This window comes from Mandrillus leucophaeus, unplaced genomic scaffold (assembly GCF_000951045.1).
Source record: "Mandrillus leucophaeus isolate KB7577 unplaced genomic scaffold, Mleu.le_1.0 Scaffold525, whole genome shotgun sequence".
NCBI lineage: Eukaryota > Metazoa > Chordata > Mammalia > Primates > Cercopithecidae > Mandrillus > Mandrillus leucophaeus.
Window position 1 is genome coordinate 1,699,815 of NW_012105642.1, and position 14,419 is coordinate 1,714,233.

Sequence of the window (14,419 nt, forward strand, 5' to 3'; positions counted from 1 at the left end):
GTGAGCCGAGATTGCACCATTGCACTCCAACCTGGGCAACAAGAGCAAAACTCTATTTAAAAAAACAAACAAACAAACAAACAAAAAAAAACCTTTGTATTAATTCGCTCATTTAATCCCCAAAGTATGAGGAATACATTATTATTCCCATTATTAATTCCCATTAAATCTGGGGAATCTGAGGTACTGAGAAAATAAGCAACTTGTCAACACAGTCAGGAAGTAGTAGAATTAAAATTGAAACTCAAGAAGTCTGGCTTCAGTGTTCACATTTTTAATCCCAAAGCTAAACTGTTCAAAGAGTCTAATTTTCCAATATGTAATGAATATGTAAAACACATCTTATAATAAAATATATAATGAATATAGAATGAATGTTTTCAAAACCTGGAAATGTTTTAAATCCACATATTTTTGCCTCCTCTTGAGCTGAGCCTTCATTTATGGAGCTGGGCTCCATACATAACCAAGACATTACTATGTTTGGGAGCATTTGATGGTTAAATCTAACGATTCCTTTTTGGCTTTCTCAGAGATGCTTCTTTCCATTCTTCTCTTGGATCCTTTTCTTACCTCATAACCCTGTGCTTAGTCAGATTCCCATTGTTTCCTTCCCCTTCTTATGTCTTGACTTCTGCAAGTACCTCTGGTTCTGACATATGTCACATTCTATCTGAATAAAAAGAGAATTAGGCAAAGCTCATTTATACCTAAACATTGGCAGCCACCCAAACACCTCTTTCATAGTGAATTAAAGTAAGCAGTGAGCTGTAGAGATATTGGAATGGAAATCAGTAAATTATAGGGCTTTTGAGCCAACCATACCTGGGTCCAATACCTGTTTTCTCCTTCTAACTAGGTCTATGGCCTCAGAGAATATACTTAACCTCCCTAAGGGAGCCTCAGGTACTTTTGTCTATTCAATGATGATAATGATGATGCCTATATCATAGGGTTATGAAGTGTGGCTGCTAGTGATCCACTCACTCTGCAGATATTTACTGAGCACCTATTATGTGTCAGTAACTGTGCTATGTAGAAAGTATCTATGCAGAATTAGAGAGGCATTTTCTGTGTTTTCACATGCTTATATTTTAGTGAGGTCATAAAGGCAACCATGTAGTACAGACCCTGACACATGGTAAACACTTTCTGTACATAAATTGCAAGGATGATGAGAGTTGATGGTCCTCAACACTGGTGATGGGGCCATCATGGTATCACCACCATTTGCCTAAGAACTTGAAATGGAAATTCCAGTCCACAGAAACCATCATCAATAGGAAATCTACTTGTTTTCTGTCAGTTATTTTTCTCCTCATAAAAATGACCTATTAGATAACCACAAAACAAAAGGGAGAGTGTTTGGTCGATACATCCCTAAACAACTTGATAAATATACTACAATATTAGCTTTTGGTGACAGTAATAAAGGTAGACATTTTAAGAATTTCTTTTAAACACATACATTAAATCTTCTGTTGAAAGGCAGTGGGCTGACAGATGTCCAAAAGTCATAAGTTGAAGTAAACTCTTCTAGCACCAAGGTGAATGCTCATCTTTATCCTTAGCAAACAGAGAATCTTTTTTTAAGTCATGCAATCCTATAGATGCTGCATTTTCTTTCTCCATGTTTTACCTCCTTTTCAAACCTGTGGTTTAATGATTCTGAATTTGCCACCTTTCTCATCAGTTTCACAATTAATCCTCTGGGTAATTTTTCAGTGACATCTTTTCCTTTTGGAATGTGCATTTATGCAGTCCTCTGACTTGAGAAGCCAGATTACCATTGGTGCATGAAGTGTCTTTGGTGTCTTTGGATTTAGCTGCTAGCTTGAAGCATCTGGCAATTGAACATAAACTCCTGTACTTGAGCATTCATGCTTGAACCAGAAATTACTTTGTCATCTCCACTGGCTTTTATTAAGCAGCCAACAGCTGCCTTGGAACTATGACTTACTACAGTGAGCTGGTTCCCTTAGAACATCACCCTCTTCTTACTCTCAAAATAAGTGTCTCTCTTTCCTTTCTTCCCCATGCAAATCTTTGGCATCAATAGTAATGGTAATAATAGTATCTCATACTCTGTAGCTCTTTATGTTTTATGAAACATGTTAAAATCCATTAACTCATTTTGAATTTCATAGTCATCCTGGGATGCCAAATACCATCTCCTCCAAATTACAGATAAGAATACTACAGCTCAGAGACGTCGAATGACTTGCTGGTGGTTTCATGCCTAATCAGTGCTGTATGGCCAAACCTAGAAACTAGGCTTTTAGACACTAAATAGAGTGTTTTATATATTTCATCATGATGACATTTGTAGCAAAACCTAGGTTAGTATCAGAGAGTCACTAAGAGAAAGTCTTTTACTCCCTGAGAGATAACGTCCAGCAACTATTTCTGAGATGAACTCTATACCTGGGCTGATTTCCAGTGAACTGAGAGTCCTGCTTATTACTGGTACTCCAGCACTGTTAGGGAGCTCCTGCCATGGGAAAATAGCAGGGTATCTTGTTGGTCGCCACGTTGCCAAGTGAAAATTGCATCCTGCATGAAAAGTGCCCTCTGGGGTTGTTAAAAGTGTCAGGTCCTGCCTGGTATGGTAACCAAACGCAAGATAACCTTTTTGTGGAAAGCAAGCATGTGATGGATAAGAAATGATTTTGTAAACTTGGAATGATCTATAAATGCAAAGAACCATATGCCTTGCACATCTTGCCTGTTTGAGTAAATGAATGATTTTTCTTATGTATCTCTCTGTGAATATTGGTTTATTTGATGCTGCAGCAGTTTGCAAACTCTGTTCACTCTTTTGCACTGCAGCCCAGAGACACACCCTAGGGAGTTGGCATGTGTCATACAAATAATGTGTACCTACTTTTTACAACCTAGGCTTGGGTCTTGCCTCACTGTCTTTCCTACCAATACTGAGCTATTAGATTCTAATGGATAATCTAGGAAGTGAATACATTCCTGTAAACTTTAGCAGATTTTATTGAGGAACAGACATTTAAATGTACACACTCACACACACACACACACACACACACACACCCCTACCTAGGGGTTTTGTTTGTTTTAATTCAAGTGAGTAACATGTTTGTGGAATGAGGAGGTCATTAATGTTTTTTGACTAACCAAGACCTAGCCAAAAATCTATTTCTCTTTCTGCCCTTAATCTCTTTCTGAAGTATCCTGCCAATTTTTAATGCTGACCGTTTCTCAATATTTTCAGTCTGTAGTAGTACTAGAGTGCTTCACTTATTACCATGGCAAAGCCTTTAGAGAACAGTAAATGTGGATTTGGAAAATATGGGACTTTGGGTCACATCAGAACTCTGACTTAAATTTCAGGCAACTTTTAGTTGGAAGTGGCAAGATACAGCTTATCTGCAAATGACTGTAATTATAAAGATAGAGCTTGCCCAACAAAGGGTTTCTATTTTAATATCATAAAAACCAAAAGATGGAATGGTGCTCCACAAAACACTGCCTTTTCACTTTCTAAAAATTCTTTTCTAGCTCTGTGTACTTCACATCATGTGAATGTCATTTATTAGCATGTGATGTCTTTGTGGAGCAGAGGATTCCGCCGCTCTCTGCTTGTCTGTCTTGCTCTGTTTCTCTGCATTTTCATCTCCTTTTCCTTGTCTCTTGGCTTTAACATTCTTTCCACCTCCATTATCCTTCATATTAGATTAGATCTAACTTTTAAATTATTTGATGTATCTTTATATTTTGTGTTCCCTGTAATTTAAAAGACATGAAAAGTTGTAAACATCTCTCCGAAAATAAACTAAATTAAGTTGCTTTAAACTTCCCTGACCCTCGATTGATTTTTTTTTTTTCTCTTTGGGTCAGCAACTCTCAATAGAGAGAAAAGTTTCCCTATCTCTAGTGTGGAAGATTGGACTAAATGTGCAGTGACCCTCAAACCTGCTCCAGAGAGTAGTTCTTCCTTACAAGAGTGAGTCTTCCAATGATTTGCCTCTTTCTCTTCAAAATGAAAAACAGTAACAAAGTCTTAATTCAGGCCTCTTCAGATTTTCATTCTCCCTCCTTTAAATTTCATTGAATGTGTTTATGGATCCCACTATGAAGCAAACAATGCAGCAGGAAGAAGAGTCTCTTTTAGTTAAACTCATAATGCCTTACCTAGCTGCACACAAAGGGGATATTTCAACAATTGCAGGGGACCTAAGAGCTATTAATAGTTGCCCATTCTGAAGGGTTTCAGGAAAAAGTTGACTTAGAATTACAGACAGGCCCTCAAACAAGCTAGTCAGTGGTGGACCAGACTATTGGGGGTGGGGGAGGGAGGATTGTTTAAGGTTTTGTTTTGCAGAAAGCATTATAATCCAACCCTACCTACATCAAATAAAGACAGGGTAGCTAATATTGTCTACCAAGATATTAATACCTTCTATTTTAAGCTTCATATGCTTCTCCGTGACCTCATCTCAAACCTATAAGCAAACAAAGAAGTACTGCTTTAGAATATGCGAATTATTGCTTCTTTCCCAAGATGCAGTCCTTAAGTAGAGGAATCTGAAAACATGTAGAAAATTGCTAACAGGAGCAGGTTAAACAGAAAAAGACGGACACTCTCCTTCTGCTGAGGTTTCAGCACCATCTACTGTCCAGAATATTAATTCTTCCCCACATTGCACTGTGTATGAATGGGCACTTGGTTGTTCCTTTGCATGTAATCGCAATGGAAGGCATTGTCTTTGGAATTCATTGTCCTTGCCTCAAGGTGTACATTTCCTTTCTTTTATAGTTTAAGTAAATATTCGCTTACTTTGTATCAGTAGATGCAGTCCAATGCCCAACAGATGCAATAATATTCCTTTAATCAGCAAAGATCTTATTATGCCATTCTTATGCATTGACTATAATAAAATTTACTGTATTTCACTGACACTAATGGGATTTTGGGGGGACTATTTTGCTCTGTGAGTCATAAGAGAGAGTTACCTATGTGCAGTCGCTGAAATAAATAGAAAACATTCCAATTATTATTTGATGAAAATGTTTCTTTGTGGGTAAAAGATATCTGTGGTTCCCATTTATGATTCTTTTTTATCTTCCATCATAGTCAAAGGCACTCCATAGAGTGATTTTAATTATACCTTGATTCAAAGATACAGTGTATTTAATTTGTCATTGAGAATGGTCTTTTCCCAGTCCTTTTAGATTGTCATTTCTTTCAAATCATAAAGAGAGCTTCAAAAAGAAAATGTGAGAGGGCAAATTTAACATATTTCCCCCTTTCCTCTTCTGTTATTACTTGCTATTTTGCTTGAGGAGATATTCTTATTCATAATGGAAGGTTAGGCACCTGCAGAAAATTGTTTGCATTTAGAAAGACATCCCAGATGAGAAACCCTGCTACTGAAATATGGCACAAATCCAAACCCAGGAGGTTTGCTTTCCCTGGTGATGGGTAAAAATTAAAACAAACAAGTTGACCGTGAATGACTTTAAGACAGATTATATCTTGCTTATTAAAAACAAACAAACAAAAATCTCCTTCTTAATAGTTGTAACCAAGTTAGAGACTTGGGAGGCAACCAAGAGCATTGGAGCGTCATTCGAACAGTCTTCATAATGAAATAGGTGCTTTATGCTACACATTTTGACCAGGCAAATCTAATAACTTTGATTACCACTTGGCTGCTTGTTTCCCAAGTACCTATACTTGGCCACCCTCAATTGGCTTGTGCATAGCAGTTTCCATTTGTGGCAGTCAAGCTTATTAAACGGCTCTGCTTTGTGATTTTCCCCCAGTCCTTGAAAATAGATCGGTAAGCATTCCGCTCAGGGGCGATTTGTAAATTGCTTTACAGAAGGCTCCAGTTTGTGCTCATGCCAACTGGGGTCAAACTTTGCCTTATGTTTTCTTATGATGCCATTTGTCAAGTTGCACACGTTGTTCCAAGAACCAGGTCACAATACTACGTGGCAGTGCTTCTTGGTACGAATCGATTAAAAACCTTGACTTGTGAAAGTGCCCTATGCTAGTGCTGTGGTTTTTTCTGCCACCTAAAAGGGCGGATTTACTTGTCGTCAGCCAAAATACACTTACTGTTCTTATTCCAATTGGTTCCTCTTCCCATCTTCTTAAAACACATTTAATTATGTTAACAAAAGAGAGGTAAGATAAATAAGGGTGCTATTAAGAGAACTAGCCTATGTTTTAAAATTGTAAAAATTCCCAATTCACAGGCATAGTTCCTAAATGGAAAACAAATGTTAGTGAAAAGTAAATGTGTCTAAAAGAGATCAAATGTGTAAAGAATTTTCCAAAGAGCAAAATTATAAGTAAATTAGATCCTTAGGAACAAACCAAATATATAGATGTCTGATATTATGTGAATTATGATAACCTGAACAGATTTTATTTCATCAGGCTATTTCAGCAGTTAAAGCTTATCCCTAAAATCAGGACTTGGAGCTGAGCTCCCTTCCAGGAACCTGGGGCAGACAAAAATTTCTACCCAGATTGGAGATCTTTAAAGGACATTTATCTGTGGCCAGAATGGGCAGCAAGGCCACCCCCAAAAAAGAGCCAGACCTGTACAATGTGGGGTGCAATGCCCTTTATTTTGCTATGCCGTGAAGCGCAAACCCCAAATTTTTCACATAACAGGCCTTTACAACCACACAACAGGGAGAAGTGGGTGCTCATGAGGAAGAAAAAACTTCACTTGTAAGATGAACTCCCAAACCAAAATTACAAAGACCTTGAGGAAGTCTGCCACCATAAGTGACAATCAGCAAATAGAACAAATGGCACCTTCAAAAGTAGCAATAATGGAACCACCTGAAAAGGACTTTTAGCTAAGTATATGTAGATTTCTCAAGGATAACCTCACCCACCCCATCCATCATTTCCTACTTCCCTCCTTACCTTCCTAACAGAATGGATCTGTTTCTGCAAAGTAACTCAGGAGGAATAGAACAAACTGGAAACTGTGTTTTCATTTGTTTGTTTTGAGAGCTGCTTCAAAATGTAGATCCTAATGACCCAGCAGAGAATAGTAATTATAAAATTAATCAATGTTTCTCCCATTTAAGGATGAATTATTCTCTAAAAACTAAGTATAATTTTAAGTAATGCCTTGCTCCTGGCAATAGGTATTTTATGAAAGTATTAATTCAGATTTTCTCCCTGGTGTGAAATGCAAAAACTCAGTGTTTAAATTTTAGGGAACTGATATATTTGCTTTACTCATTCTTCTTTTTATAAGTAGCATAAAACTTTAATTTTTAAATGGCATATGCTCTAGAATTAGGATTCGCCATCTTTTTTATTTTATTGTTCTGTGGAGTATTCATTTTAAATATTTACATTTTAAGTACTAAAGCAATCTGAGCAACCTTCCCTTTCCTGTCTGGCACAGAAGAGTAATCACAGTGAGTGAGGATGCAGAATGGTGAGATGGGTTGGAGAGCTGTATGGAGACATGGTTGTGGGTGAGTATAGAAGTGGTGGGCAGAGGAAACACCTGGCAGGGTTGACAGATTGGTTATACTGAACAAAATGTAAGTTGATTAAGGAAATTAGGAAATGTTTTCAGGATAAGATATATAAATATTTATAGATGTGTAGGTATTATACATGTATATACACACAGATATTTCCCAGCTCTGTTGCTGAGAGGCCCTAGGATCAACGACCGTCAGTAACAATAAGCACATTGGGTCTCCACCTCTTGATTTCTCAAAGCCATCCTCCACTAAAATAGAACCAGAGCTCCCTGACAAAATGACTGACTCTAGGACTATTGCAGGAAAAAAGTATAACATGAACCTTACTGGACCAGAAAGTAAAGAAGCACTTAATGAATAATAATAAAACGTAAAACATACAAAGAGCCCAACTTAAAGGACTCCCATTGGCCAAAATGGGGACAATTTGAGAGTCAGTGTAAATAATGTTAGTAATGTATTACCACCTGTCAAAATAAGCCATGAATTTATCCTAACGTAAGTAAGTATATAAATAAATGGGAGAGAGGGGACCTCTCTTCCTTGGAGTAGAATGTCAGCTGATATATGTAGAAGGAAAGATAGCAATGGAGAATCACCATTTGACAACCATCATAAAAGTCATTAATTCAGGCAGGAGTCTTCAATGGATTCCAAGGCTGACGAGTACAGGTTTGATGACCATCAGGTACTGGTGTAATCTTGGAATACCTCCCCACAAAGTACTCATTATTTATTGTTTATTTTAGTTTATTATTATTTTTGAGACAGAGTCTCACTCTGTTGCCCAGGCTGGAGTGCAGTGGGGCGACACTGCAACCTCCATCTCCTGAGTTCAAGCAATTCTCTTGCCTCAGCCTCCTGAGTAAATGTGACTACAGTGCACCACACCCAACTGATTTTTGTAATTTTTTTTAGTAAAGGCAGGATTTGACCATGTTGGCCAGGCTGGTCTGGAACTCCTGGCCTCAAGTGATCTGCCTACCTCTGCCTCCCAAAGTGCTGGGATTACAGGCATGAGCCACTGCAGCCAGCCAAAATACTCATTATTTACAAGGGTGTAAATGGTAAGAATAAGATGGAGAAGGCAGGCAAACACCATATATATATGTGTGTATATATGTATATATGTGTGTCTGTGTGTGTGTGTATTTGTGTGTGTATGGTGGGGAAAAGGGGTATGTGTGTGTATATACACACACACACACACACATATATGTATATGGGGGAGAAGAAAATAAGCAAATACAGTAAAATACTACCTACTGAGGAGTCTATATGAAGGTGAAAGAGTTCTTTGTACTTTTCTGGCAAACTTTCTGTATATTTGAAATTATTTCAAAATAAACTATTTTTTAAAACCAAGGAAAAAGAACAAAATGTGGCCTTATAAGCAAATTCAGTAATAAACCCAGATGAAGGGCCAGTGCTTGCCTGGTGAGTGCTGAGTTAACCTTCAGGTGGTTCCTTTTTAAAATTCCATATTCAACATAAGTCAGGGTAAATAATAAGAAATACTTAATATAGCCTCCTGATTTATAGTACTTCAAGATTCAAGGCCTTATTTTCATCAGTCTCCAACAGGGCCACTCACAGATCTTCCATAACTTATCTTTAACCAACTCACATGAGTAGGAACAGAACTAGGCACCAGGGACTTATAAAAGTGTAAGATCTAGTCCCTGACTCCCAGAAAGCTGATCAGTTACAGGGAGAGAAGCAGGACACGTGTAAAAAAGACAAATGATTTTGCACAACAGGGCACTAGCTTAATGTTGAAGAAAAAAGAACAGTTAATTCCGATGAGCTTCATGAAAGGACAGGATCACCAGTGAACAGGGTGGCCAGGAAGGGCATGTGGGGAGGTGGCTTGGATTCATGGGCTCTTCAAGACAGTAGGCTTTTTCCAGCCTGGCTGGCCATTAGCAGAACCTGGCATCCCCTCTCTGAGGGCGCCCACCTCCACCTGAATACCTCCAGAAATGGAGATTCATGTTCTTCTGTGGCAGCCTGTTTCCCTGTTGGAAAGGTCAAATTAGTAGAAAGTTCTTCATTCCACAGCGCCAAAATATGCCTGTTTGTAGTTACTCTTTGTTTTCTACTTTGGGGCAATGCAAAATAACCTTAGCTTATCTTCCGCCTATAAGCCCTTCACATATTTGAGAACTACTGTCATGTCTCTCCTAATTTACCTTTCTCATGCCAAATACTTTCAGTTATTTTAGCTGTTATGGAATTATTAGGTCTTTCACTAACCCGGGTATACTAATGTATCAATGAATCTAAAACATGTTCCTCATAAGCTGTGGTCTGACTAATGCAAAATACAACCAGATTATTACCTCCCTAAATTGGAACATCATGTGTTATTAATGCAGCCTAAGATTGCATTCCCTTTCTTTGCCAGCTGCACGGACTCCATGCACACTGAAATGCTCAGGTCTTATCCATGTGAGCTGCCAATCCCCCAGTATGTGCCTAGTAGCTGATTTTTTAAGTGTAGTTTTTTGCCTTTACCCCTATTAAAGTTTGCCTAGGTGAAAAGGTTGGTCCCGCTTGAAATCACTGTGAATCTTGATTCTCATCTAATGTTTAGGGTATGCCTTTTAGATGTGTGTTTTATGCAGAATTGATACAGTTTATCTTGCATTGATTTTTATTGAAAAGAGGGTACCAACTATAGAATGTTGAAATTCATCCCTAGAGATGCTATCTCAGGATTATTGTCATCATTAATCAGCAGTCTTTTCTGTGGCATTTAAATATTATTAAAAATAATTATCTGACCAGTCCCCTTGTATCATTTGAGGTGAGCTTGCTGTCTGTTCTTTGACTAGCTCCAGGCCTTTGAAGAATCCCACTTTTAAATTCTCCCTATAAAAACTAATTTAAGGAAAAAAGATACAATCCTACTGAAAGGCATCATCAAAACCATTACAGTCAAAACATTTGTTAACAAAAGGGATGTGTCTCCTTCCACGAATGAAGATGACTAAAACACACATTAAATACTATCGTGATAGGCACAAGTGAATATCTTGGCACTGTAAATGAAAGATAAAGAAATTATAAACTAAAATAGAAGAATTGATAGGGTATCAGGAAAGCAACATTGAAATGGAATTCTTATCCTGTGGACCCAAAAGCACTTATTTTTGGAGATAATAAGAACTATCAGCCAGGTATGGTGGCTCACGCCTGTAATCCCAGCACTTTGGGAGGCCAAGGCCGGAGGATCTCTTGAGGCTGGGAATTTGAGACTGACCTGAGCAGCGTAGCAAGACCCTGTGTCTACAAAATAATAAAACATTAGCCAGGCACCAGTGGCTCATGCCTGTAATCCCAGCACTTTGGGAGGCTGAGGCAGGCAGATTGCCTGAACTCAGGAGCTTGAGACCAGCTGGGGCAACATGGCAAAAACCCTGTCTCTACCAAGAATACAAAAAAAAAAAATGGAATTAGCTGGGCATAGTGGTGTGCACCTGTGGTCTCAGCTACTCAGGAGGCTGAGATGGGAGGATCGTTTGAACCTGAGATAGGGAGGTTGCAGTGAGCCAAGATTGCGCCTCTGCACTGCAACCACAGGGAGAGAATGAGACCTCATCTCAACAATAGAATAGAATAGAATAGAATAGAATAGAATAGAATAGAATAGAATAGAATAGCCGGATGTGGTGTTGCGTGCCTCTAGTCCTACCTTGATGGGAGGATTGCTTGAGCCCAAGAATTTGAAGTTATGGTGAGCTTTGATCATGCTGTTGCACTCCAGCTTGGGCAACAGAACAAGACCCTGTCAAAAAATAAAAAACATAAAACATTGCAGTGTTTTAAAAATAGAATTCTTATCCAATGGACCCCAAAACACTTCTTTTTAGAGATAACAAAAGCTATAAATCAGAAAGTTTTTCCACCAACAGTGAAAGTGAAAATGTAATAAGGCTTGGATACGTGTTGTGATTTATACATCTAATTGTGGATCTGATTATTAACTGAGTAGTTAATATTATTAAAAATAATGGTTAATAATTAACTCTTCCTCATGGTTATAATCCTTAAAACAAAGCACTTAGTTTACCTTTTGTCATTTGTACATTATAGAAAACACCGTAGAAAGTAAAAGAATTTTTCATTTTTACTCTAGGAGAATTAAGCACTTGGTAAATATATATATTTTTAAGCATCGGTCCTCTGGAGTTCAGAATTTATCATTCTACACAGTACGAACCAACCACAAGTAGGAAAGTTTAGGGATGTTGTTGGTCCTATTTATTGTTGCTATTTAATTACATCCAAATCCAGCCATCAGTTCACATCTTGAGTTCTAATTGCCTTTGAGATTTCTATGCACAGAACAATAGCTGAAGTGACTCTTCAGAACAGAAGTCATAAATATAGGTTCTTCCTGATCTTGATGAATTAAAACCAAAGGAGAGGAGACAGTTTGTTTTGCAGGAAGCCATCTGTTTGTATACAGGGTTTGTATTCAAATTTTAGGAAATTAATCAAGTAAAAAGCATCAAAATTCACAACACAGAAAACAAGAGAACAAACATACACTTTGAGAAAACCAAGTCGCTAATGAGATTTTTGAACCTCTTTAGTTTAATCTTTTCTTGTCCCTAGGAGACCTCTCTGGTATGTGTACAGTACATGACGTTGCATTGATTCTTGCTACTTCAGGGCTCAGCACATGAATCGGCGACAAGTGCTGAGTTAATGAATCAGCAGCTGTCAGCACAACAACTGTACCAACATAATCCTTGATTCAGGGAACTTCTCTGGTCCTTGGTTAAAAGACAGCTAAGTTTACCAATAATAAAAATCTGTCCCAGATCCCTACATGTGCATAAAGAGGTGAACGTTTCTTTATGAGAGAAATGTCATTCAGAAACGTGAGCCAGAATTTCACACGGCTCTAGGCTTTGGGGTATGTGCCATCTCCTTGCTTCTTGTCCAGAAGTTGTCAGGAGATAGGGAGACAGTTTTGGGAACTGGAGACTGGACATTTGACTCCGCACTCATAAGTTTGATGTGTAGGCTTAGAGCTAGAGCCAGCATTTTGGCATAAAATCATCACTGCTTGTTACCTAAGGCAGTAACTTCATTACTCATGCAGTGAAGCCCTCTGCAACCATCTGCACCCCATGGCAGAAATTCTTTAAATTCCTTCTGCATTTGAATATCTTCAGTTGACTACATATAATCAAGAGTGCAAATTGCTATATTATGCCCTTAGACTTATTCTCTGCATGATTTGCATGTGCATATCATGTTTTCAGTGAAAAGAAAGGCAGAATCGCACAATAGACAATATCTTAACGACTCTTAGACATCAGTCTGTTCATCGGTTAAATAGGGATGATAATAGTACCTATTTGTTAGGAATAAATGAAATAATTCATGTAAAGTGCCTAACAGTGCTAAGGGACTCAGTTATTATGAATGTTCTTATTCCCTCAGCCTCTGTTATGTCTGTTATCCGTGTAAACACAATCCATGCTTGGTGGATAAATCAACAAATAAATGAATTAAAATGAAAATCTAAATTGCAGAATCAGTGGGCAGCTATTTAAAGTAGAATTAGGCAACATCTTTATCAAATAAAACCCATAGAGATATATTATTTTAGCCTGGGATCTGTTTCAGTCTTCATTTTTTACTTGCAGAAAATGTAAATTAAAAAACGTCAAATGACATGTTAAGTCAAAATGGGGCTACTCCTTGATGTTTGCTTAGAATAATATTTGTACTTACCTCTTTTCCTCATTTAAAATAAAATAAAATAAAAAACTTAATCACTATCTATTCCTGATGGTAAGTGAATCAACATAGCAGATTTTTATTATGTAGTCCTCAAAAGCCTCGGGTTTTCATATCAGGGGTTTTCTACCCCATTACCTCTTTGCTGGCAGTACCTGTTGTTCACTTCTCATTTCATGGACATCACTCATTTAACACTGACTGAAAGCACATTCATCTGTTTATCATGATCTTTTCCTATTTTTAGAAAACAGCAAAAGTATATCCCACTACTAGATTATAACCTATTTAGGACAGAGATTTCCCTTTTCTAGCTATCTGAGAGATTTTCTTTCTGTAGTTGAATAAAAGGATAGAAAAAATGTTTTAAATACTCTCTTTAAAGAAGAAATTTTAGCATGGGTTATCAGTAAGTAAGACTCACAAAAATTCTCCTATCAGATATAATTTCAAAATTCCCAGCTGATATTTTAATCCAAGAGATCCCCTGAATAAATATTTATATACCTCATAGCCTGAAATGCAATCCCATGACTATGGGAGAGGATTAGTCAGTGTTCTTTCATTATTTGGTTTGGTTTTGGTTTGTCTTCTTTGTAATTGTTTGATTGGCTCGATGTGGTTTGATATATAGAAATTTCTGGAATATGGCCTAATTCAGACTTGTATTCTTTAGGCATGCATATGGCCTTTACATTGAATCCAAACTGCTTCTCACGTGTGTACTCTCTGACACCATTTATGAAATCATGTTGCACAAAAATAAGGGACTATGGGTGTGAATGTAGTTTTAGAGTTCATAAGCTGTCTCAGCTAAGCAAGCCCATTCTATTCCCAGTTTTAACTATAATGTAAAGGGTGAATTTTAAAGCTAATTGATGGTCCTTATTTTAAAAAAGTAATATACCTATATCATTTTGTCAATGATGTTCATTGCAGCATTATTTATGATTTCTAATTATAAATATTAGAAAAATGTCTAATAAAATTTGCTAAAATGCCAACTAGTTTCAAAATTGTTAAAACTATAAGCTTAAGGCAGATTATAAAAATATGTTGACAAAGGAATAAACATGCTGATATAATACTGAGGAGAAAAAGGAAAATTGTATGTGTCTCATGTTTTTAATGGTGTAAAACAAAACAACTGAAAAACTAT

General features: G+C 37.3%; 1 protein-coding gene across 4 annotated transcripts in view; it reads left to right on the forward strand.

Moving 5' to 3' along the window:
• Positions 1 to 14,419, forward strand: part of CNTN4 (contactin 4) — a 1,034,898-nt gene that overhangs the window by 985,411 nt on the left and 35,068 nt on the right. The window lies entirely within an intron of this gene.